Raw genomic sequence first — 25,372 nt, forward strand, 5'->3', positions numbered from 1 at the left:
AAGAAATTATACAGAACTGGGAGACAGATTTGCAACAGATTTTGAGGGTGGAGGAGTGGGAAACAATCTGACAACGAACTAGAAAATTGGGAATATCTGCTCTTATATTGGAAAATGGATATAAAGTGCTACTACACTGGAACTACATACTTCTAAGCACTTATGAAAATGTATGGGCAGGGCTCTGAGTGATGATGGCGAGGCCGTGGGGAACAGGGGACGTAATGCCATATGTGGTGGGCTTGTACTAGTATGCAGGTGTTCCAAATGTTCTCTCAGATGTTCCAGCAGGAGATAGTGCCCATAACTGACGTGGCATTGCACTGTTAAATATACCTGAGAACACTTTGCTCCTATTGGGGGACAAGAATTGTGTTAGCAGCCCACTAGAAACAGAGTCAACTTCTAGACTGGAGGCAGGTTGTGCTGCAATTGAAGCAGTGGTACAACTGCAAATTAAGACTTCTGCTTTACAACAACAGATGGATTGCAGCATTTTGAAGGGTCTGGAGTTGACATAGTTGGAACTGTGGAAGACCTGCATAAATAGAGTTGCAATAATCTAAACGCGAGATAACAAAAGTATGAAGTAAGGTGTGCATGGATTTAAAGTCAAAGTAATGTTGAATGGAATGCAAATGACGCAACCAGAAAACGCCAGATTTCACAACAATAGAAATTTGCTTATCAAATAAGTTTTGAATCAATCTGAATCCCTAAATAACGGAATACAACAGAAACAACAGTAATAATATGATGTCCAAAAACTTCTAATTGACTCAAAGGTGCACTAAAGGGACCGGTAATCCAGTATGCCACCGATTTTGCTAGATTCAGTACAAGTTTATGGGATTAAAACCACACAGACAGTGCAGAAAGTGCCTTATGAAGTGGCTTTAGATCAAATATGGTGATGTAGGATATATGAAAAGTATATCATCGGCGTAGTTGAAAAATTGAATATTGTAATACTGAAGTAATGTTGCAAGAGAACTGAGGAAAATATTGAAAAGCAGTGGTGTAAGAACTGAGCCCTGTGGAATACTACAGGATAAATTATAACTGAGAGATATATCATTCATAGCAGACACAGAAAAAAAATCATTGTGTTAGCAAAGATTTGAACCAGGCAAAGGTTGTACTAGATATAGACTGAAGACGATCCAAAAGCAACGAATGATCCACTAAGTCAAACGCGGCTGATAAATCTAAAGAAATGAGGAGAGCAATTTCTCCCCTTTCTTGAATGATGTGAAGATCACTAACCAGTGTAGTCACTGTAGTTTCTGTACTATAGGTAGCTCTAAAACCTGTTTGTCACGGGTGTAAAATATTAGATTGATCCACATGAGACAGCAACTGATCAAATACCAAGTTTTTTGTAATCTTAGAAAGGAAACACAGATTGGAAATTGGGCAATAGTTCGCAGGATCCAAAAGTAGAACTTTTTAGGACCAGCCATAGAACAGTGTTTTTCCAGTTGAGGAACTGAACCTGATGTTAAGCTTAAGGTGACCAAATGAAGCACTAATGGTAATAGTCCATGCCACAAATGTTCAGCCAACTTGAGGGAACAGGATCCCACCGAGACGTTGTAAGGTGAATATGATAATAATTTTCAAGAGAATTAATAAACTAGAGGGTGGGGGTGACAAAAGGAAACAGGGGATTTCGGAAAGTCACCCCCAGAATAAACATGATAGCAGAGGAAAAGGTCATGTAAATATAGAAAACCACCCAAACTCACTAAGCGCATAGAAAGCTACGTGCACAAATGCTCGTAGTCTAAGTAAAAAGGTTCAAGACTTGCAAGCCCTGATGTTTGAAGAAAACTTGGATATTATTGCTATTACGGAGACGTGGTTCAACGATTCCCAGGAATGGGATGTGACCGTACCATAATCTTTTTAGGAAGGATAGAGAGGGCCGAAGAGGTGGAGGAACGGCTCTGTATGTGATAGACAATATCAGAGCGGCTGAAATGCGGGGAACCTGGGGAAAGGAAGAAGCTTTATTGATCGTCCTGGAAAGAGAAAACGGAACCTGTATCCACACAGGGGTTATCTACAGACCTCCAGTGCAAACAGAGAAGTTAGACAAGGATCTGATAGAAGATATTCAAAACATTGGTATGAAAGGGGAGGTGCTACTGTTGGGAGATTTCAATTTGCCTGACGTGGATTGGAACGTCCCATCTGCGGAATCGGAAAAAAGTAGGGAGATTGTGGATGCCTGTCAAAGTGCCTTGCTCAGACAAATGGTGACAAAACCCAAGAGGGAAGGGTCGATGCTGGATCTAGTGCTCAATAATGGAGGTAGTGTTTCCAATATCCGGGTGGGTGCCCAGCTATATAATAGTCATCATCACACCGTATGGTTTGATATAAGGAAGAAGGCGGAGTAAGGACGCACAAAACTCGAAGTACTGAATTTCAGATGTACTGATTTTGATAAAATAAGGAAATACCTGAAGGAGGAGCTATTGGCGTGGGAAGGAAAAGGAAAAGTGGAAAAACAGTGGTCCAAGCTAAAAGCTGCTATAAATATGGCAACTGATCTTTTTGTGAGGAAAGTAAACAAAAACAAGAGAAGCAGGAAGCCTATATGGTTCTCCAAACAAGTAGCTGAAAAAATAAGAGCAAAAGAGGCTTTGTTGAAGAAATACAAAAGAACGCAACGAGAGGATCACGGATAAGATTATCGCATTAAACTCAAAGAAGCAAAGAGGGAAATATGGCTAGCGAAAGCGCGAGAAGAAAAAATGGTTAAAGCTGTAGAGAGGTGACAAGACCTTTTTCAAATATATTGGAGAAAGGAGAAGAGATAGGAATGGAATTGCGAGACTGAAAGATAATGAGAATGGCTATGTGGAGACTGATGAAGATAAAGCAAATGTGCTAAACAATTATTTCTCTTCAGTGTTCACAGAGGAAAATCCTGGAGAAGGACCACAGTTGGCTGCCAAGGGAATGACTGGGAATGGAGTGGATCCTGCGCCGTTTACGGAAGAAAGAGTTTATAACAGCTGGAGAATCTGAAGGTGGACAAAGCTATGGGGCCGGATGGGATACATCCCAGGATACTGAAGGAGTTCACAGAGGTCCTGGCGGGACCTCTTAAAGATTTATTTAATAGACCTTTTGAGACAGGAGAGGTTCCGCGAGATTGGAGACGAGCGGATGTGGTCCCTTTTCACAAAAGTGGAAACAGGGAAGAAGTGGGAAACTACAGACTGGTAAGTCTCACGTCGGTGGTAGGAAAAATAATGGAGTCGCTGCTGAAAGAATAGTTAACTTTCTAGAAGCCAACGGGTTACAGGACCCGAGGCAACATGGCTTTACCAAAGAAAAATCCTGCCAAACAAATCTTATTGACTTCTTTGACTGGGTGACCAAAGAACTGGATGAGGGATGTGCGCTAGTTGTAATCTACTTGGACTTCAGCAAAGCCTTTGATACGGTCCTCCACAGAAGACTCGTCAATAAGCTGAAAGGGTTGAACTTAGGACCGAAAGTGGTGAACTGGATAAGAAACTGGTTGACTGACAGGTGGCAGAGGGTGGTGGTAAATGGAATCCATTCGGAGGAAAAGAAGGTAAGCAGTGGAGTTCCTCAGGGGTCGGTGCTGATATTGCTGAAGGGTTGGAAGGAAAGGTGTGCCTTTTTGCAAATGACATGAAAATAGCCAATAGAGTGGATACCCTGGAGAGAGAAGAAACAATGAGAATGGATCTCCAAACGTTAGAAGAATGGACGAGGGTCTGGCAGTTAAAATTTAATAGTCACCACTTCTGGGGTAAAGATCTCCCTTCAGGGTTTTTTTTTATTTACCAAATAAAAACCAGTAACCTCTTCTATTATGTAACCTATACAATGTATATTACTAAGTAACTCTACTTCACCAATCACCAATCATTTTTTTTATATGTTTTTTCTCTTGCATTCAAAATAGTGCTCAGTGACTGGAAAAACATTTCCAAACTGACTAGCAGCCATATATAATGCTTTCCTTGTAGTACATCATTGCACTCCACCTCCTACCTATCTTGTATGATGTTTTAGTTCAAGTGTAAAAGATCTACCCACTTTTATGTATAGTTCAAATGTATGCTATGTGTATACTCCCACACTTATACAGCCGCTTATCCTAATATTTGACAGAGTGTTGCCACTCTCCAGAAATGCTCTCAGTCACTTTAAATAGTGCAGTGCTATAAATCAAAAAACATTTTTTTAGGAGTTCACTAAACCAGTTCCCGGTTGTCATCCGTTGTTGGTGCCCTACATGCGAGCATATTTCGCCGTAGCATCATCAGGGGAACACCATTCTATAAAAATAAACCAAATACAGTGTAACTAAAAAAACTGGTTCCACTACGAATGCATTTTTTACTTTCTTATTACTCATGTACACATTACTATCTTACTGAACAAATAATTCATAATGTTTTCATTATATATATCTCTTAGTGGCTACCTTCAGGCAGGAACAGCTTGCACTCCTCTCCCTCCAACGGCCAGAACGCCGGTACATGCGTAATAGATACACCCATACTGCCTTTCACAAATTTAAATCCCCGATAGGTGGGACACAGCCCACCAATCAATCTCCTTGTTAAGACCTAACGGGATCACTGTGCGCCACTGAAAAATGAAGCGCTGTTCCCTTTGAATCAATGCAGACATCACATCCCCATTAAAGATGCTAGGTAATTGGTATAATACTACAAAGGATACATCCCGTATTTCGTGTTTAAACTCCACCCAATGTGAAACCAGGGGTGCCTCAACTTTCTGTACCCGTAAATTGCTTATATGCTCTGCAATACGATCCTTTATTCTCCTTTTTGTCTGGCCAATGTACCATTTTTTACAGGGGCAACATATGCCATACACTACATGAGCTGTTTCACAATTCGTGGAGTGTTTTAGCACAAAATCCTTCCCCGCAGTCGGGTTCTCAATAGTTGTTGCAACCAGAGCATATCTGCAATATACACAATGGCCACATTGACTGTGGCCTTCATGGTTATCGGAAAATCCTTGCACATATCTCCTCTTAAATATTTCTGCTAAATTGCAGGCTCTAGTGTGTGCAAAACAAATGTGCCTGGGTATGTCATGTAACCTTAAAATGGACCAGTGCTTACGAATAATTTGCTTGACATATCTGGCCTCTGTGGAGAACGGTAATACACATACAATTTGATCTTCTTGATTATTCTTAAAATTCTGTAGGTATCTTAACCATTGTTGTGAAGCACTACTGGCACGTTTATATGCTCGTTTAAGTTCCTGCCTAGGATACCCTCTGTGTACAAGCCTACAGTGTAAATGTGCTGCATGTCTATCAAATGCTTCCCTTGAATGACACAATCTTCTCAATCGTAAAAACTGCCCCATGGGTATTCCATCTTTCTGTGCTTTCGAATGGAAGCTTTTATAGTGCAAGATGGTATTTGTATCGGTTGGCTTACGATACACCTCAATGAGAAATTGGCCTTGATACCAGTCAATAGATATGTCCAAAAATGAAACATGATTATGTGATATGTTGGTTTCAAAACTGATGTTAGGATCACAATTATTGAGAAATTGAATAAATTGCTGTAGTTCTTCCATTCCTGCTGACCAGATCAAAATCACGTCGTCGATGAATCTCTTCCATAACAGAATATGGGTGGCATATCGGGAAGGGTACACAAACAACTGTTCAAAACGCGCCATATACATACAGGCAACAGTGGGAGCCACCGTCGCACCCATGGCGACCCCTCGTTTCTGTAAATATCATCGATCTTCAAATTGGAAAAAATTGTTAGATATAACCTGCCGTGCCATCTGATTCATCAATTGTATCTTCTCATGTGAATAATCCATTGTACTTAATTGTTGGTCAATAAGCTGAAGAGCTTGATCCTGAGGTATCATTGTGTATAATGATCGCACATCCATGGATGCCAGAATTATTGAACCCTCGATGCTCGACTACTCATGCAACATCTCCAGAAAATGTGATGAATCCCGTACAAACGAGGGGATATTGGTCATCACTGGCTGTAGATGAAAGTCCACAAACTGGGATAAGGGCTCATTTAGAGAGTTGGTGCAGGACACTATTGGACGCCCAGGAGGATCAACCAATCTTTTATGTATTTTAGGAACAAAGCGAATCTTGGGCATTCTAGGGCTAGCAACATACAAATATTAAAATTCTTTGCTAGAAATCACACCTTTCTCATTAGCCTCCTGTAAGAAAGCTTTAATTTCCAACTGATTTTGTCTAGTGGGGTCCATGTCTAAAAAAGTGTAAAAATCCTGATCACTCAATTGCCGCCCTGCTTCAGCTCTATATTTACTAGTGTCCTGCACAACGACTCCCCCGCCCTTATCAGCTTTTAGGATAATGATACTGGTGTCCTGTTGTAATTGTCTGAGGGCTGATAACTGCACCCTGGTCAAATTATTCGGAGAGTATCGTTTCTTCCGTTCCATCTCCTCTATATCCCGCAATACCAATTTTTGAAAAGTTTCTATGACCACATCAGGAGGGCCCGGCGGCATCCAAGTGGAAGGCAGATGGTATTTACTGGTAAACGTAACCGCTTCCATCAACCGTGTATCTGATGTTTCATTACCAAAATATGCTTTCAATTTTAGTTTTCTAAAAAACGTGTACAAATGCTGACGACTGGAAAAAGCGTCATAATTTCTAAAAGGGACAAACGACAATCCTAACTCAAGGACTTCCATTTGAGAAGACGAGAGAATTTTTTCAGATAGGTTGTATACTAGTCTTTCTGACCCCGCAATTTGCGGCGTCCTCGGTTGGATTTGGACGGGAGCTGGGGCAAATCCCCCGGTGGATTGGGTCCCCCTATCGGTAAAAAAGGCTGAGTGGAGGGAGTATCTCTATCATTAATCCCGTTATTGCTGACACTTGACATTCCAGCTAAATTTCTTGTATAGTCGCCATCATCACCCGACGAATCACTTGAAGTGTTGGTAAAACCGACCTTTTTCATTCGTCGGTATCGCCTGGATCATCTATTACTGTCCATCCACGGGTATACATACCCGCGGGTATAGTCCCGCTCATCTCGCTTAAACTTAGCGATTTTCTGTCCCCGGAGTTAAAATTTAATGCCAAGAAGTATAGAGTGATGCACTTGGGGTGCAGAAACCCGAAAGAGAGATACCAGATAGGAGGGGAGAGATTAGTAAGCTCGACTCAGGAGAGAGACCTTGGGGTGTTGGTGTCTGAGGGTCTGAAGGTGAAGAAACAACGCGACAAGGCAACGGCCGTGGCCAGAAGGATGCTAGGCTGCGTAGAGAGGGGCATAACCAGCAGAAGAAAGGAGGTGTTGATGCCCCTCTACAAGTCGTTGGTGAGGCCCCACTTGGAGTATTGTGTTCAGTTTTGGAGGCCGTATCTTGCTAAAGATGTAAAAAGACTGGAAGCGGTGCAAAGAAAAGCTACAAAAATGGTATGGGATTTGCGTTGCAAACCGTACGAGGAGAGACTTGCTGACCTGAACATGTATACCTTGGAGGAAAGAAGAAACAGGGGTGACATGATACAGACGTTCAAATATTTGAAAGGTATTACTCTGCAAATGAACTTTTTTTGGAGACGGGAAGGCGGTAGAACTAGAGGACATGAATTGAGGTTGAAGGGGGGCAGACTTAGGACTGTCAGAAAGTATTTTTTTCACTGAAAGGGTGGTAGATACGTGGAATGCCCTCCTGCGGGAGGTGGTGGAGATGAAAACGGTAATGGAATTCAAACATGTGTGGGATAAACACAAAGGAATTCAGTTTAGAAGGAATGGTTCCATGGAATCTTAGCAGAGATTGGGTGGCGACGCCGGTAATTGGGGAAACAAAATGGGAGCTGGGCAGACTTCTACGGTCTATGCCCTGATTGTGATTGAATAGACAGGGATGGGCTGGAGTGTAAATTTTAAGGGGCTTCGACGTTAGCTTCAGAACTTAGTACAAGAACAGTACTGGGCAGAATTCTACGGTCTGTGCCGTGAGAAAGGCAAGGACAAATCAAACTCGGGTATACATATAAAGTAACACATACCATGTACATAAGTACATAAGTACATAAGTAGTGCCATACTGGGAAAGACCAAAGGTCCATCTAGCCCAGCATCCTGTCACCGACAGTGGCCAATCCAGGTCAAGGGCACCTGGCACGCTCCCCAAACGTAAAAACATTCCAGACAAGTTATACCTAAAAATGCGGAATTTTTCCAAGTCCATTTAATAGCGGTCTATGGACTTGTCCTTTAGGAATCTATCTAACCCCTTTTTAAACTCCGTCAAGCTAACCGCCCGTACCACGTTCTCCGGCAACGAATTCCAGAGTCTAATTACACGTTGGGTGAAGAAAAATTTTCTCCGATTCGTTTTAAATTTACCACACTGTAGCTTCAACTCATGCCCTCTAGTCCTAGTATTTTTGGATAGCGTGAACAGTCGCTTCACATCCACCCGATCCATTCCACTCATTATTTTATACACTTCTATCATATCTCCCCTCAGCCGTCTCTTCTCCAAGCTGAAAAGCCCTAGCCTTCTCAGCCTCTCTTCATAGGAAAGTCGTCCCATCCCCACTATCATTTTCGTCGCCCTTCGCTGTACCTTTTCCAATTCTACTATATCTTTTTTGAGATACGGAGACCAGTACTGAACACAATACTCCAGGTGCGGTCGCACCATGGAGCGATGTAAAATGAGTTTATCTTGTTGGGCAGACTGGATGGATAGTACAGGTTTTTATCTGCCATCATTTACTATGTTACTATGTAATTAAGAGATGGAATATTGAAATCATTCCAATGGTCAGAATAGCTAGGGGAATTTAAGAGCATTGCACTTGGTAATAAACGAGAGTAAGTGAAGGATACTATTGAAGACTGTAGATTAGAAATTTCCTAAACATATGCAGATGCCAATTATCTTACAGCTAAGATAATACTCAAGCACCTTTCTAACCTCATATGCAACTTTCATTAAATTAGTCCCTTCATTTTCTAACTCCTGTTACTCTGTCTTATCTATCTATATGTTCCACCTTTGCTTACAAGAGAAGCAAAACCACCAGAGGGTGGAAAAGAACAGAAGTCCCAAGAATGAACAGTACTAGGTACAGGAGTGGGAACAGAACCAGGCTCTTCAAGAAGCAGACCCAAGGCATCCAATGTATAAAGTATGGTTTCATTGAAAGAAGACTCTACAAGGTACCCTTTTTTTTGCAGCACTACAAGTGCCTTCCTCAGGAGTCTATATAGAAAATAAAATATAAAATATGAAATATGTATACACAAACATGTAAATATAAATATATAAAAATTGACATTAAAAATCAGCTCTTACTTGTGACAGTACAAATATAGTGAAATAAGTACAGATAATAAAATGGTGAACAAAGAAGAAGTTTTTACAGTAAATTCCAAAAATTTGGTAAATTGCAGAGGGTGAACATGAGGAACAACTATGAGGAGTAAAAAGTGATATGGCGAAACTAACCTGGATGCTTTGTCTCAAAAAGTTAGTGGACAAAGTGCACAGAATGAAGTCGCTTGTAGGTTGAATTTTGGTCTAAAAACAATGTTTATGGATAAAAATTAGAACTGGCTGAGAGTACTAAGATAATAGTGCAAAATAAAAAAGAGACAGTACAGTGACTATAGGTAGTGCCATTATTATATGTGTTGACTAAGCAGGAATAAAATCTGTGAGAAAGCAGGAAAAAGGAGAAGGAAAAAATGTAACCCATTTAAAATCTGAGAGAATCAATGAGATGTAACCCATAGAAAGTTAGGATATACCATACTGTGCAAAGTAAAGGCAAGTGAAAAGCGGGACAACTAAAAGTAGAAAGTGGTGGAGAGTGTACGAAAACTAAGTGGGTCTGTGAGATGCAACCTATTGAACAGCAGAATGTAAACACATGGTATAAACTAGAACAGCCAGTGAGAAACAGGAAAAGTGAAAGTAGAAAGTGGCAATGAAAATATGTAAAAAGATCGATGCAACCGTACCTTGAAAAAGACCTTTTCGAAGATTCAGCTGCTGCACGTCGCTAGTCTGTAGTAGAAAAACAGAATGCAGTACGCTGTGGGGTTTAAAAGGCTGAAGAATGGTGCCAAATTTAGGATCATGCGTCCTAAAGGGATGGATGGAAAACGGCACTGTAGATGATGTAGCCTACACTGCATAAACAATGAGAAGATTGAAATCAAAATGAGTGTATGAATGTATGTATAAACATATGAGAGCAAAAATGTGACAAAGGTTGTGTGGCTATGGGAAAATCTAACATTGATTGATCACAGGAGTGGAGGAGTAGCCTAGTGGTTAGTGTAGCGGACTCTGATCCTGGGGAACTGAGTTTGATTCCCACTGCATTTCCTTGTGACTCTGGGCAAGTCACTTAACCCTCCAATGCCCCAGGTACGAATTACCTGTATATACTATGTAAACCGCTTTGAATGTAGTTACAAAAACCACAGAAAGGCGGTATATCAAGCCCCCATTCCCATTATCATTTTAGTCGCCCTTCGCTGAACCTTTTCCAATTCTACTATATCTTTGTTGAGATGCGGCGACCAGAATTGAACACAATACTCAAGGTGCGGTCGCACCGTGGAGCGATACAACAGCATTATAACATCTTCATTTTTGTTTTCCATTCCTTTCCTAATAATACCCAACATTCTATTAGCTTTCCTAGCCGCAGCAGCACACTGAGCAGAAGGTTTCAGTGTATTATCGACGACGACACCCAGATCCCTATCTTGGTCCGTAACTCCTAACATGGAACCTTGCATGACGTAGCTATAATTTGGGTTCTTTTTTCCCACATGCATCACCTTGCACTTGCTCACATTAAACGTCATCTGCCATTTAGCCGCCCAGTCACCCAGTCTCGTAAGCTCCTTTTGTAATTTTTCACAATCCTGTCGCGAGTTAACGACTTTGAATAAGGGCAAACAGGGAAATTCTTAGGGTGGGGTGGAGCTGGGGGGGAGGGGGGGAGATTGAAGATCGGGGACCACTGGACCACCAGGGATTTTTTATGGGGTTTGTGGGGGAGAGGGATTGGAAGGCCCAGGCTGACAGTGATCTTAAAGTTATCTGAGGTGAAATATCACACTTCACGTCATAGAACCCCTTTGCTCCCCCCACTGCACCTTTATAGTAACATAGTAGATGATGGTAGAGAAAGACCTGCATGGTCCATCCAGTCTGCCCAACAAGATAAACTCATATGTGCTACTTTATGTGTATACCTGACCTTGATTTGTATCTGTCATTTTCAGGGCACAGACGTAGAAGTCTCCCCACCACTAGCCCCGCCTCCCACCACCGGCTCTGCCGCCCAATCTCTGCTAAGCTTCTAAGGATCCCTTTCTTCTGAACAGGATTCCTTTATGTTTATCCCACGCATTTTTGAGTTCTGTTACCATTTTCATCTCCACCACCTCCCGCGGGAGGTCATTCCAAGTATCCACCACTCTCTCCATGAAAAAATACTTCCTGACATTTTTCTTGTCTGCCCCCCTTCAATCTCATTTCATGTCCTCTAGTTCTACTGCCTTCCCATCTATGAAAAAGGTTTGTTTGCGGATTAATACCTTTCAGACGCACGCAGTCAGACGCATGCAGAGGAACTTCCAGAGAAGATGAGGAAGGAACGCGAAGGGCACAACAACACTTCGGCTGTCGGGGGTTTGGGTCCCCCGTCAGCACAGGTGTTACAAGAAATGATTTACTTGGGGAATATTGCTCTAAAGTACTCGCTACTGTTTATAATTTAAGAGCAGGTGCTGTATTTATAAGTTTTAGGATATTAATTTCTCCACCAATCACCAAAGGTGATAATTGCAATAAATTAAATAAATTAAGTATATATCTCTGTTGAAATGCAGTATTCTGTACTGCAAGATTTGAAAGCATGTGCTCAGAGCATGGCACTAAGTTTTAAAGTGTCCATGCGCTATCAGTATAACCTTAACAGATACCATACACTCAGAACACAAAGAGACTATATTTTTAGCTTCAGAAAAGGTTTATTTTAAAATACAATTGCAAATGAGAGTTCTTTAAGAGATCTTTACAGATAATCTGTACTTAAGTAAGGTAGCCAGGTCTAGATCAAAAGTTATGTTACTTACAAGTCCTTGTTACATAGTATGAACAGCATGAGGTAAGCACATGTTTGCAGAAGAGGTCCTCATAGCAGGCAGGTGGGCTACAGGTCCCAGGAAGAGAGAATCTGCAGAGAAGAATCTGTGTTGCAGTTGAAGGGAAGCATCTGCTTGTCTGGAACAGCTTCTATCTTTTATACTCTTGCAAGCTGCAGGAAGACATGCCATGTGAATCTCTGTCTTGGTTTCCTAGTTTGCACATGACCCGGAGTAGTTGCAAAGCATTGTGGTATTTTGGTCTCATGTCTTATGACATCACAAGACTTGCTGTCTGAATTTTGCTGACAAATGGTTTATTGTAGTGCAGGGTTTCCTGCTTGAATTTCTGTGATAGATATTCTGATAAGATTTGTCTGGGGCGGCCAGCAGGTGTCCTTTGTGTTTAGTAGCTGTATTTCACACCTTTCCCACCTGCCTGTCTCCTTGCCTCTACTACTGGATACTGGATACTCTACTGGATACCTTTGATATTTGTTGTGTTGATCAGCCAGGCTTTTTGATCAGAGGAAGAGAGTCAATTTGCCTTGAGGCAGTCTCTTACTTGAGAAGTCTTTTTGTTAAAGAGGGAGGGAAAGGGGGAAGTGAGGTCCTTGCAGCAGTATCTTTTGTCTTTTAAATGTTCCCAAAGGGAGGGGGAAGAGGGCTTTGGAATGAAAGCCAGTTGCATCTTCAAATATATATATTTTTAAAGCTGTATTTTTGTGTTGCTATATATATATATTTGTATCTGATTCAGCACAATCTGCTCAATAATTCTGACACCATGTTACACAGGTAGTACACAACGGCGGCGGGGTGCAGTTTTCAGCGGTCCGGGGGGGGGGGGGGGCGACAGGTTCGTCGAAGGGGGTCAAGGGGGCCGTAGTGCGGGGGGGTGGGGAGGAATTGCCTGCCTAGGGCCCATTTCCTTGCCTTCAGAAACGGGCTTTTTTTTTACTAGTCTTTCAATAAAACCATACTTTATATATTGGGCGCCACCTTTGCTTACACCTTTTGCTGTCTATTAAAATGTTTTTATTATGTATTGACATTGTAATGCAGCATACCATTCCATACTTTGCACTTATTGAAATATGTTTACTGGTATAATTGTCTATTGTTTATGTTTGACTTATGCTTGCTATACACCACCTTGAATTAATGCCTTCAAAAAGGCAGTAATAAATCCTAATAAATAAAATTGTGTGACCCAAAGGAGATTTTAGTTTGGCCACAGAGTGGAAACAGGATATGTTTGTCTGGATGTATCTGGAGCGCAGGCTAGAAACAGTGGCTAAGAGGGTATTGTTCTCCTTCCCCCATACTTTATATAGGTCCTCAATCTCAGCTAAAAGTCAAGAAAAGATTCACCCTCTACTCACAGATCAGACCCTATATGTGGATTTTATCTGGGTCCTACACTTGGATCTTAACAGAAAGGCCAATAAACAAGTGGCAGAAATGCTGGTGTACAGGTATATCAATATTCTATCAAATATGAATGTCTGCTTTTACAATTGTCATCTGCCATTTTTCCAGGTTTTGCTCTTGAAAGGCAAAAGGGTTTTTTCTTTTAAAATTGTATACCACGAGATCACGTGATGGATTGAGAGGGAGCAGACATGTCTCGACTCTCTCCTGGGCTAGCCCCCCCATAAAGCCTATTGGAACGGTAACCTGCGGGAACGTCTTTTAACAACGGGCCTCAAAAAAAAGCTTATGGATACCTTTGTAGTCCGAGAGCAAAGGGTGATGCCAGGCAGGACGGTAAAAAAGGAGAATGAAAAACAACGTGGGCAGGGAGAGAACAAGATGGCGGCGAGTCCAAAGACAGATGCCATAAAAACGTTCACCGAAGCCCAGATAATGCAACTCACGGAAGCGGTGAAGTCCACCATGGCCCCGCAATTTTCTAAATTATACGAGCAATTAGCTGGCATGGAAACGCGATTGGATGAAACGACCCGGAGGACTGGAGAATTGGAGGTGCGAGTGTCTGAACTAGAGGACACTGGGATCACTAAAGCAACAGAGATCAAAGACTTACAACACAAATTAAGCACTATCACCCAACACCTGGACGACCTGGAAAACAGATCGAGGAGGTCGAACCTCCGACTGATTGGCATACCGGAGTCAGTCACCGATCGCTCCCTCTCCACGCAACTAGAGCGCTGGCTCAAGATGGAGTTCGCAATATCAGATAGCACAGGGCCGCTGTGCCTCGAACGTACCCATCGCTTGGGGAGGAGGAACAACATGGGAGCCAGACCGAGGGCAGTCCTGATAAAAGTGCATAACTTTATACACAAAGAGGAAATCTTGCGAGGGGCCCGCTTAAAATGGGGCACGCTGGCCTTCGAAGGATCGCCAATAAAGGTGTTCCAGGATTACTCCCAAGCGGTACAAGAGAGAAGGAGAGCTTTTGGGCCTATCTGTAGATGCTTGTCAGATAACAAACAACGATTCATGCTATTATACCCAGCGCTCCTAAAGGTACAGATAGAAGGATCGTGGAAAACCTTTAATTCCCCGCAAGAAGCGCAACAAGGCCTGCAAAATATTTTGAAGGCCCCTGAGCAGGGTGACGATATCACGTAGTGTGCAAACCCAGAAGAGGAAACGAAATGTATCCAGAATGACGGATAATAAACTGTACAAGTAGAAATCCCAATGTATGTATGAAAGTTCCAATGTGGTTGTTTCTAGTGGTTAAGTTGTAAAATAATAGTTTGTAGTAGACGGATCCCCGTAGGGTAAGTTACATGGAGGGAGGGGGGGCTACCCACCATCCTTAGATCTGCACTCTCCTAACTGATGTTTGGGAAGGAGAGTGAGGGGTTATCAGTAGGGGAATATGGTGGGATAGGGGGGAAGGGGAGGGAAGGGAGGGAAGGGAGGGAGGGGGGGAGGGGAGAGATCAATGGAAGCTCGGGCCCGGAGGGTGGTGATAATGGAGCGGGGAGTTATCGGGGAAGACAATCTAGGATCGTACAATTACAAGGGGACTGACAGAATGACTGAATACCAGGAATTAGATGGGGCTAGGAACGAGAAGAAATGGAGGGTCATGGTGGGCTGGGCACCGGGGACCTTTACAGAAGTAAATAATCAGAAAGAAAGATCCCTGTACAAATCCAAAGCCAGGTGATAAGACTATTCGGTTCCTAACATGGAACGTGGGAGGTGTCACAACCCCAGTAAAACGGGCTAAGATCCTTGCAGCCTTAAAGCGCCATAAGGCAGACATGGCCTGCCTACAGGAAACGCGTCTATCCCCAGAGGAACATCAAAAATTGAAGAGAGGCTGGGTAGAAGAAGTGCACGCAGCTTCGGCTGAAGGGAGGAAAAAAGGGGTAGCGATATTAATCCGTAAAGGCCTGATGACCAAATCACAATTAATAGCGAGCGACCCTCACGGGAGATATGTAATTATACATATATGGCTGCAATATAAAGAATACTTGGTAGTGGCGGTGTATGGGCCGAACCAATATGATAAGGCATTTTATGAACAATTAGTACGGGACTGTCTGCTTTATAGGTCGCTGCAAATGCTGATCTTGGGCAATTTCAATTTAGTAGCAGACCCTGTGTTAGACTGCTCAGCACCCAGAAGGGCAGCGAAGGGGGGGCCGAGAGCAAGAGCGTTACATCAGTTTATGCAAGAGTTACATGTAGTAGATACTCGGCGGACTCTGCATCCAGAAGGGCGGGATTTCACGCACTTGTCTAGAGCACATGGTATGTTTTCAAGAATAGACTATGTCCTCATAGATAGAAAGATATTCTCCCAAATAGAAGCAGTGGAAATTGGCCCGTAAGAAGTTACTGACCACGCGATGGTGTGGGTAGACCTGAAGGTAATAAGTAACACTCAAGGCGCAGCGGGATGGTGGTTCCCGTCTTACGTAGCCTCAAATAGAGATTTCCAACAATTTATTCAAGGTCGTTGGGCAGAGTACACAGAAATTAATGCGGAATACAAGAACCGCCCTGCTATATTTTGGCCGGTGGCAAAAGCAGTTATCAGGGGACATGTAATCGCATATACAGCTACAGTGGTGGAAATAAGTATTTGATCCCTTGCTGATTTTGTAAGTTTGCCCACTGACAAAGACATGAGCAGCCCATAATTGAAGGGTAGGTTATTGGTAACAGTGAGAGATAGCACATCACAAATTAAATCCGGAAAATCACATTGTGGAAAGTATATGAATTTATTTGCATTCTGCAGAGGGAAATAAGTATTTGATCCCCCACCAACCAGTAAGAGATCTGGCCCCTACAGACCAGGTAGATGCTCCAAATCAACTCGTTACCTGCATGACAGACAGCTGTCGGCAATGGTCACCTGTATGAAAGACACCTGTCCACAGACTCAGTGAATCAGTCAGACTCTAACCTCTACAAAATGGCCAAGAGCAAGGGGCTGTCTAAGGATGTCAGGGACAAGATCATACACCTGCACAAGGCTGGAATGGGCTACAAAACCATCAGTAAGACGCTGGGCGAGAAGGAGACAACTGTTGGTGCCATAGTAAGAAAATGGAAGAAGTACAAAATGACTGTCAATCGACAAAGATCTGGGGCTCCACGCAAAATCTCACCTCGTGGGGTATCCTTGATCATGAGGAAGGTTAGAAATCAGCCTACAACTACAAGGGGGGAACTTGTCAATGATCTCAAGGCAGCTGGGACCACTGTCACCACGAAAACCATTGGTAACACATTACGACATAACGGATTGCAATCCTGCAGTGCCCGCAAGGTCCCCCTGCTCCGGAAGGCACATGTGACGGCCCGTCTGAAGTTTGCCAGTGAACACCTGGATGATGCCGAGAGTGATTGGGAGAAGGTGCTGTGGTCAGATGAGACAAAAATTGAGCTCTTTGGCATGAACTCAACTCGCTGTGTTTGGAGGAAGAGAAATGCTGCCTATGACCCAAAGAACACCGTCCCCACTGTCAAGCATGGAGGTGGAAATGTTATGTTTTGGGGGTGTTTCTCTGCTAAGGGCACAGGACTACTTCACCGCATCAATGGGAGAATGGATGGGGCCATGTACCGTACAATTCTGAGTGACAACCTCCTTCCCTCCGCCAGGGCCTTAAAAATGGGTCGTGGCTGGGTCTTCCAGCACGACAATGACCCAAAACATACAGCCAAGGCAACAAAGGAGTGGCTCAGGAAGAAGCACATTAGGGTCATGGAGTGGCCTAGCCAGTCACCAGACCTTAATCCCATTGAAAACTTATGGAGGGAGCTGAAGCTGCGAGTTGCCAAGCGACAGCCCAGAACTCTTAATGATTTAGAGATGATCTGCAAAGAGGAGTGGACCAAAATTCCTCCTGACATGTGTGCAAACCTCATCATCAACTACAGAAGACGTCTGACCGCTGTGCTTGCCAACAAGGGTTTTGCCACCAAGTATTAGGTCTTGTTTGCCAGAGGGATTAAATACTTATTTCCCTCTGCAGAATGCAAATAAATTCATATACTTTCCACAATGTGATTTTCCGGATTTAATTTGTGATGTGCTATCTCTCACTGTTACCAATAACCTACCCTTCAATTATGGGCTGCTCATGTCTTTGTCAGTGGGCAAACTTACAAAATCAGCAAGGGATCAAATACTTATTTCCACCACTGTAGGCAGGATCGCAAAATGACAAGTGCCATAATTAACTTGGAGGAAAAATTCCAAAAAGCAAAACGTAGATTCATTCAAACCCCTAGTAAGCAACATAAGGAACAAATGCAAGTGGCACAAATAACGTTAAACACTTTGCTTCAAGGGAGAGCCTCTAAAGAATTAGTCTATAGGAAGTACAAACTACAGAGATTTGGTAACAGGACAGGGAGATTGTTGGCGCGGCTAGTTAAACACAAGGGAGGACCTCGAGTAATACCAGCGGTGAGGGATAAAGAGGGAGAGCTTCAACATAAAAGGGAGAAAGTGGCAAGGGTTTTCCAGGAATTTTTCAGTACAATGTATAAACAGGGTCAAACCCCAGACCTGGCCACCATACAGGAATACTTCCGCAAGGCGGGCATGGAACAATTAACTGCAGAGGAAATGAGGGACCTAAATGCACCTATCTCAGGGAAAGAACTCCAAGAAATTATCAAATCGTTACCAACACACTCAGCTCCCGGCCCTGACAAATATAGAAGTGAGTTTTACAAAATACTGGGACCCTCAGTAGTAGGAGCTCTGAAAGATTACTTTGATGAAGTGGTGGAACAACAAAGCTTCCCAGCACATACAAATGAAGCATTGATAACCTTAATTTTGAAACCAGGAAAACCAGAAATACAACCAGACTCGTATAGGCCAATTTCCCTAATAAATGTGAATGTCAAAATCCTGGCTAAACTCCTTTCTAACAGGCTTCATAAGTGTATTCCTCAGCTAGTGGGTCCAGAGCAGGTAGGGTTTGTACGTAATTGCCAGTCAGTAGTTAATGTACGGCGATTATTATTAGCTATGGGGCACTGTCAGCAAGCAAAGATCAAAGCGGTGCTGATCAGCTTAGACGCTGAGAAAGCATTCGACAGTGTAGAATGGGAGTACCTGTTTGAGGTACTCCGCCTTATTGGATGCCAGGGATGGACATACCAGGCGATACGTACATTGTATACAAATCCGACAGCCGCTATTCTGGTAAATGGGGAACGTACTTCACAATTCTCTATATCAAGAAGGACTAGGCAGGGGTGCCCCCTCTCCCCAGCTTTGTTTCTCCTAGCGATTGAGCCCCTGCTGAGAGCTCTGGCGAAAGAGAAGAACATAGCGGGCGTAGAAGTGGGGGGAGAGAATATTACAGTGATGGCCTTTGCTGATGATCTCTTGATAGTAACAACTAGACCAGAAACCTCAGTGAGTAGGTTAATACAGAACACGGACGACTTTGGCAGTCTTTCAGGACTTAAGATAAATCTGCAGAAATCCTACATTATGCAGGTATACCCTCAGGGGGTAGGTCTGTGGGCAGAGGGGAACTCTGGGTTGGCACCAGTGACGGAAGTTAAATACCTAGGGGTACAGATTCCGCAAGACCTGTCTAAACTATATGAGAGAAACATGCAGAAATTATGGGTGGGGACCATAGCAAAGTTGACTCAATGGCAGGGGCTCCCAGTTTCGCTTTCAGGACGGATAGCTTTGTATAATATGCTGATAATGCCATGTTGGTTATATGTGTTTCAAATGTTACCATTACATTTAAAGAGGGCGGACGAGAAAAAATTGAACATAGCTCTAACAAAATTTCTGTGGCGAGGGAAGAGACCAAGATTAGCATTGGACATGGTGAACACCCCAAAGGAGTATGGGGGCCTGGGACTATTAAATATTAGATCTCTAACCATGGCGTGCGCTATGAGACATTTAAATGACTGGTTCAGAGGTACATCAGATTTTTCTGCAACAGAAATTGAACTCGAGCTATTCCAAACATTCCATTTTAGCAGCTAGCTGCATGGAATGAAATGTAAAATATCACCTACATTGGAGATTTCCCACATCCTGCCCACAGCTCAACAAGCCTGGAGATGGATATGTAAGCTACATCATTGCCCCTTCAGAATGACTCCTCTCCTGCCGGTGAGAGGTAACCCAAACTTCCCACCAGGGTATCTCTATAAAATATTTAGCAGGTGGGCAAGTCAAGGAGTTACGTATTTACAACCCATCCTCACGGAGGAAGGGAAACTTCAATCTTATGCAAAACTACAAGACATGCAGCTATTGGGGCCCAAAGACCATTTTCACTATTGGCAAATAAACCACTACGTATTCAGCCTGTCTTGGGAGGCACTTACAGAGGACATCCAGGAAGAACTGCCCTCAGCTCTATCCCTGAATTCTCAGCAGAAAGTGCCACTGCTCTTTCACCATAGGCATATAAAAGATACGAAATCTGAACTGGACTATGCCAAATATGCTAGAGACTGGGGGAGAGACCTATCAGTGCAGATACCAATGAATGTGTTTAAGAAGCACGTACTAACCTTGAGACAGATAACAACAGGGGCTGCATATTGGGAACTCCAATATCAGTTCGCACTTCGACTCCATATCCCCCCTAGGCGGGCATTCCACATGGGCTTGTCTTCTGACGGGGCGTGCCCCAAGTGTGGAAGGAGTGGAGCAACGTTGGGCCATATGTTTTGGAGCTGCCCACGAGTTACTCAATTTTGGATAAATTTACTCCAACAAATCGAGAGACTATGGAAGGCGAAATGGACATACTCACCACTTCTGCTGTTCGGCAAACTAGAACTCAGCAAGTCAAAGCCTAAAGGCTTTTTGGGTTTTGTGAAAAAAGCAATCATGATGGCAAAGAAAGCCATCTTAACAGACTGGTTGAAGACAAAAGGACCATCGATTCAGACATGGAGAATGCAGATGAAAATGGAGAGACTAGCGTGCAAAGAAAAAACGCGTCAAGAATTTGATCATTTTGTGGACAGATGGCACCCGTTTCTAGAGATACTGCCCCCCGAAGCCCGAAGTCAGATACTGAATACCTAATTTCATAATACTGCTTGGTGACTGGAATGTTATAACATGGGGTAGGGAAGGGAAGGGTAGGGAAGTTAAGGAAGGAAGGTCTTACAATGTAAAATAAGGATAAATGTTGTTCTAGTGTAATCTTCATACGCTGTTTTTATTTTCTATTAATAAAAATGACTTAAACATAAAATTGTATACCACTCCACTTAAAGGGGAAGAGATTGCAAATGCAATCTCAGGCATGCCTAACCATTTGACATCTGGTCCAGATGGGTTGCCAGTAGAAATATATAAACTCTTGGGGCACCATGTTGTCCCCACGTAGGCGGTGATTTTTCAGGAAGCATGAGGAAAAGATTACCTCCTAAGAATTACTAATGAGGCCCTAATTAATGCATTACCAAAACCAGGAAAAGATCCCAATTTGGTGACTTATATTGGCCCATATCATTATTAAATGTGGATGTCAAAATTTATGCAAAGGTTATTGCACCCCACTTAGAGAAGTACTGCCGAAGTTAGTAGGCAGGCAACAGGAGGGCTTTTCACAGGGTAGGAGTGCAACCCCTAATATTAGAAGTATAATAGGAATAGTGATAGCAGCACAACACTGAGAACAGACTCAGAATTGGTTAGCCTATACACTGAAAAGGCATTTGACAGGGTATCATGGGATTAAAAAAAAATATGGATTTGACTAAGAACTGTACCAGTGGATCCAGGTGCTTAATGCAACCCTTCTGCCCAAGTAATGACAAATGGCATGACTTCATCTCCATTTATGGAAAAAGAAGTCAGATCAATATAACATCAGAAAGATTTTATTGAAGATACCAAATTTGTTTACATGCGGTATCTTCAATAAAATCTTTCTGATGTTATATTGATCTGCTGGCTTCTTTTTCCATATTGGATTTTGCAGATCGCTTGCCTTGTTGTTTTTTGGGACCTTCATCTCCATGTACCCTGGGATAAGGGACACTGCAAGGCTGTCCATTTGTTGCCACTCCTCTTTATTCTGTGAATGGAGCCCCTTGCTCAAAAACTAATGCTTTTTGGCAATTGATATTTGCTCATTTAGGTTCTGCTTCTCACTCTTTTGACAATAATACTTGGGACAATGTAGTAAGTAAGGTTTTAGATGATATTGACCCTTTTAAGGATAAAAAGTTTAGAAAAAACTAGGGAGAAATTAGATCTTACCTGCTAATTTGCTTTCCTTTAGTCCCTCCAGACTGGCCCAGGATTGGACTGATGGGTTGTGCACTCCTTTCAGCAGGTGGAGACTGAGAAGTTCCGACTGGAAGCCAATAAGAGCCCTGGCCACATGATTCAGATTCAGTATATACATAACAAAGCAGGAAAAGCAAAAGCCACCTTCTGTGCCATCGGGATTCTGAGCAGCAACCAAAGCACTAAGGACATCGTGCTTGACTAGGCACAGTAAAGCGTTGTGCCTCATAACTGCAAACACAACCTGCCCTGGGGAAGATGTTTGCAAAACAAGTCAGTATGTGACTTGAAGTATTTAACAATACAGTTTCTCTCTTTTTATTTTTTTAAACTGTGAAGGAAAACGCGCAGAGTAGCGCCGTCCGGGACCACTCTAACCAAGAATAAAAAACAGCCAGAAACTAAGACTTGTAAAAACCAACTACTCTGCAAGAAATCAATAAACCGCTGAGCCATAGGTGGTCGGTGGCCCAACTGTTTGGGGAGGCTAAAGGGGGCGGGGTTAGGGGTGGGGCCAGGGGTGGAGCTTAAATCCATAATTGCCTGATAACACACAGAAAAAAATAAATAAAAATAAAAGTCACAATTAATACCTTTTATTAAATTTAGATATTAGCTATGTATCATATGTCAAAGAATAAAGTGGTTGCTCAAAGCATATACTAACCACAATCGCTCAACTGCAAAACACTATTCACAACTTAGTGCAAAAAAACACTCAGAACCTTACTGTACCATAAATATTACACTGGGCAGAACCTAATACACCAATATACCATCCATACGGAAAATGCAGACCAACAGAGATGAAGGTCTACTATGGACTGGCTCGTGTCAAAGTGCAGAGACAAAGAAAACTACGCTGAACAACCAGCAAACTTCAAATAAACTCTGAGAGAATAACAGTCTAGTTAGAAATCATCTCTCGCCGGTGAAAGCCTGACAAAGCTTTGGGAATCAGCACCGTGGAACATTTAACTCACACCCAACACCTATTATCAGGTTTAGACATGACAATTAAATTCCAAGCAACTGGCAAGATCCCACAAAATTAAGCAAACATCTCTTTTCTAAACATTCTGATCTCACTCAACCCCTTGCATTGTTCGTGCCTGTATAGTCCTAGTAGCATAGCCATGATTATAACACCAGCCTCTCCCAGCAGATGCTTGTACCTGGGAATATTTGCAGCTCTGAGCTGAGCAGCACACGGATGCCCGGCGTGTAAATATTTTTAAGTTGCAGCGACGACTCACCTCCGCTCCAGCCTTTCCCTTCTCGCTTCTGGCTCAGTGTCCCGCCCTCGTGGAAACAGGAAATACCTTATCAGAGGAAGGCGGGACACAGAGCCAGAAGCGAGAAGGGAAAGGCTGGAGCGGAGGTGAGTCATCGCTGCAACTTAAAAACGTTTAAACGCCGGGCGGCCACTGCAGGAAGGTCGGGGAGCTGAGAGGGCGGGATCAGTGGGGGTGGGGTGGGCGGGCGGCAGTCACAGCTTGGCTGGGGAGGCTTAGCCTCCCCAAGCCTCTTATACGGGGCGCCTATGCGCTGGGCTGGCGGAAAGCAAATTAGCAGGTAAGGTCTAATTTCTCCTTCCTTAGCATCCCTCCGGCCCAGCCCAGGATTGGATTGATGGGACGTATCAAAGCAGTACCTTTAAGGGAGGGACCCCAGCAACCCCGCTGTAAAAGACCCTGGCCCTAAAAACCACTTCTTGACGACATTGAACATCCAATCTGTAATGTCTAGAAAAAGAATGTAATGAAGCCCAAGTCATAACCTTACAATGTCCACGGGTGGAACCAAAGACTTCTCTGCCCAAGAAGCAGCTTGACCTCTCGTACAATGGGCCTTGAGCTTTTCTGGAACTGGTTTCCCCACCAAAAGGTAAGCGGAAGCAATCATGTCTTTAAGCCACCTTGAAATAGTTGGCTTAGAAGTCACTAACCCCTTGCGAGGAACTCCAAACAACAGAAAAAGACGGTCCGAGTGCCTGAAATCCTCTGATCCTTAGATAATTTTTGAGCACCCTGCTAACATCCAAAGTCCTCAATTTCCACGGCTCCTCAGAACAAGAGGAGCCTAAAACTGGCAAAACCACCGACTGGGAGAGATGAAAACACAAGAGCACCTTAGGAAGAAAGAAGGGAACAGGACACAAAACCACTCGCTCCTTAGAAACTGTAAGAAGGGAGACCAACAGGATAAGGCCTGCAACTCGGACACTCACCTAGCCAAAGCGATGGCAACCAGAAATATTGCCTTGAGAGTTAAATCCTTAAGGGAACAATAAGAGAAAGCTTCAAAGGGCGGCCTAGTGAGGACGGAAAGAACCAAGTTCAGATCCCAGGCAGGAAAAATGTCTCTGACTGGAGGGCGAATGAGACCAACTCCCCTCAAAAAAAGTGACACGTCTGGATGACTAGCAAGGGACTTACCTTGCACTTTCCCCTGAAAGAAGGGTGCCCGGGGAAACCATCCTGAACTTTTCTCGTACCAGGAATTTGATCAGGGCTCTTAGGTCTAGGATGGGATGCATCCCCCATGTTTTCTTTTGCACAAGGAAGTATCTGGAATAGAATCCCAGCCCTTCTTCCCCTGGTGGAACGGGTTCAACCGCATGGGCCTTTAGAAGGGCGGAGAGTTCCTCTGCAAGTACCTGCCTGTGTTGGGAGTTATATGAATGAGCTCCCGGTGGGCAATTTGGAGGTTTGCATTCCAGATTGAGGGTGTATCCTAACCAGACTATTTGAAGAACCCACCGGTCGGCGGTTACGAGAGGCCACCTACGCTGAAAAAACATTAACCTCCCTCCAACCGGCAAGTCATCCGACACGGGCTGCTGAAGCCAGTCAAAAGCCTGTCCCTTGCTTTTGCTGGGAAGTAGTAGGGGCTTTGGGCGCACACTGTTGACGAGAATGAACACACTGGGGCTGAGCCTGAGTAGGCTGGCGAGATGTTGGAGTGTACCTACGAATTGAGAAGGTATAGGGAGCACTTCACGTCCTGCCAAAAAACCTGGAGAAGGTTGTAGCATTAGGCGCCCGGCGGGAGAGAGAATCCAAAGCATCATTTTCTTTCTTGATCTGGTCAACAAGATCCTCTACTTTTTCACCAAAGAGGTTGTCCCCCCGGCAAGGAGCATCCACCATCCATTGCTGGACCGAAAGATTCAGGTCAGAGACACACAGCCATGAGAGTCTGCGCATCGCTATACCTTGAGCAGAGATTCTGGATGCTACATCAAAAGTATCATAAGCACCCCTGGCCAGGAATTTACAACACGCCTTCTGCTGCCTAACCACCTGGCAAAAAGGTTTGGCCTGCTATGGTGGGAGGGCATCAACCAAACTGGTCAGCTGTCTCACTGAGTTCCGCAAGTGGATGCCCATGAAGAGCAGGTAGGACTGAATAC

The 25,372-nt window shown here is 43.5% G+C and overlaps 1 protein-coding gene across 1 annotated transcript in view; it reads right to left on the bottom strand.

The window, feature by feature from the left end:
• The window catches only part of CNTNAP1 (contactin associated protein 1), a 394,500-nt gene that overhangs the window by 283,546 nt on the left and 85,582 nt on the right, over window positions 1–25,372 (bottom strand). The gene's annotated exons all lie outside the window — the stretch shown is intronic.

Source organism: Microcaecilia unicolor, chromosome 12 (assembly GCF_901765095.1).
Source record: "Microcaecilia unicolor chromosome 12, aMicUni1.1, whole genome shotgun sequence".
NCBI classification, from domain to species: domain Eukaryota; kingdom Metazoa; phylum Chordata; class Amphibia; order Gymnophiona; family Siphonopidae; genus Microcaecilia; species Microcaecilia unicolor.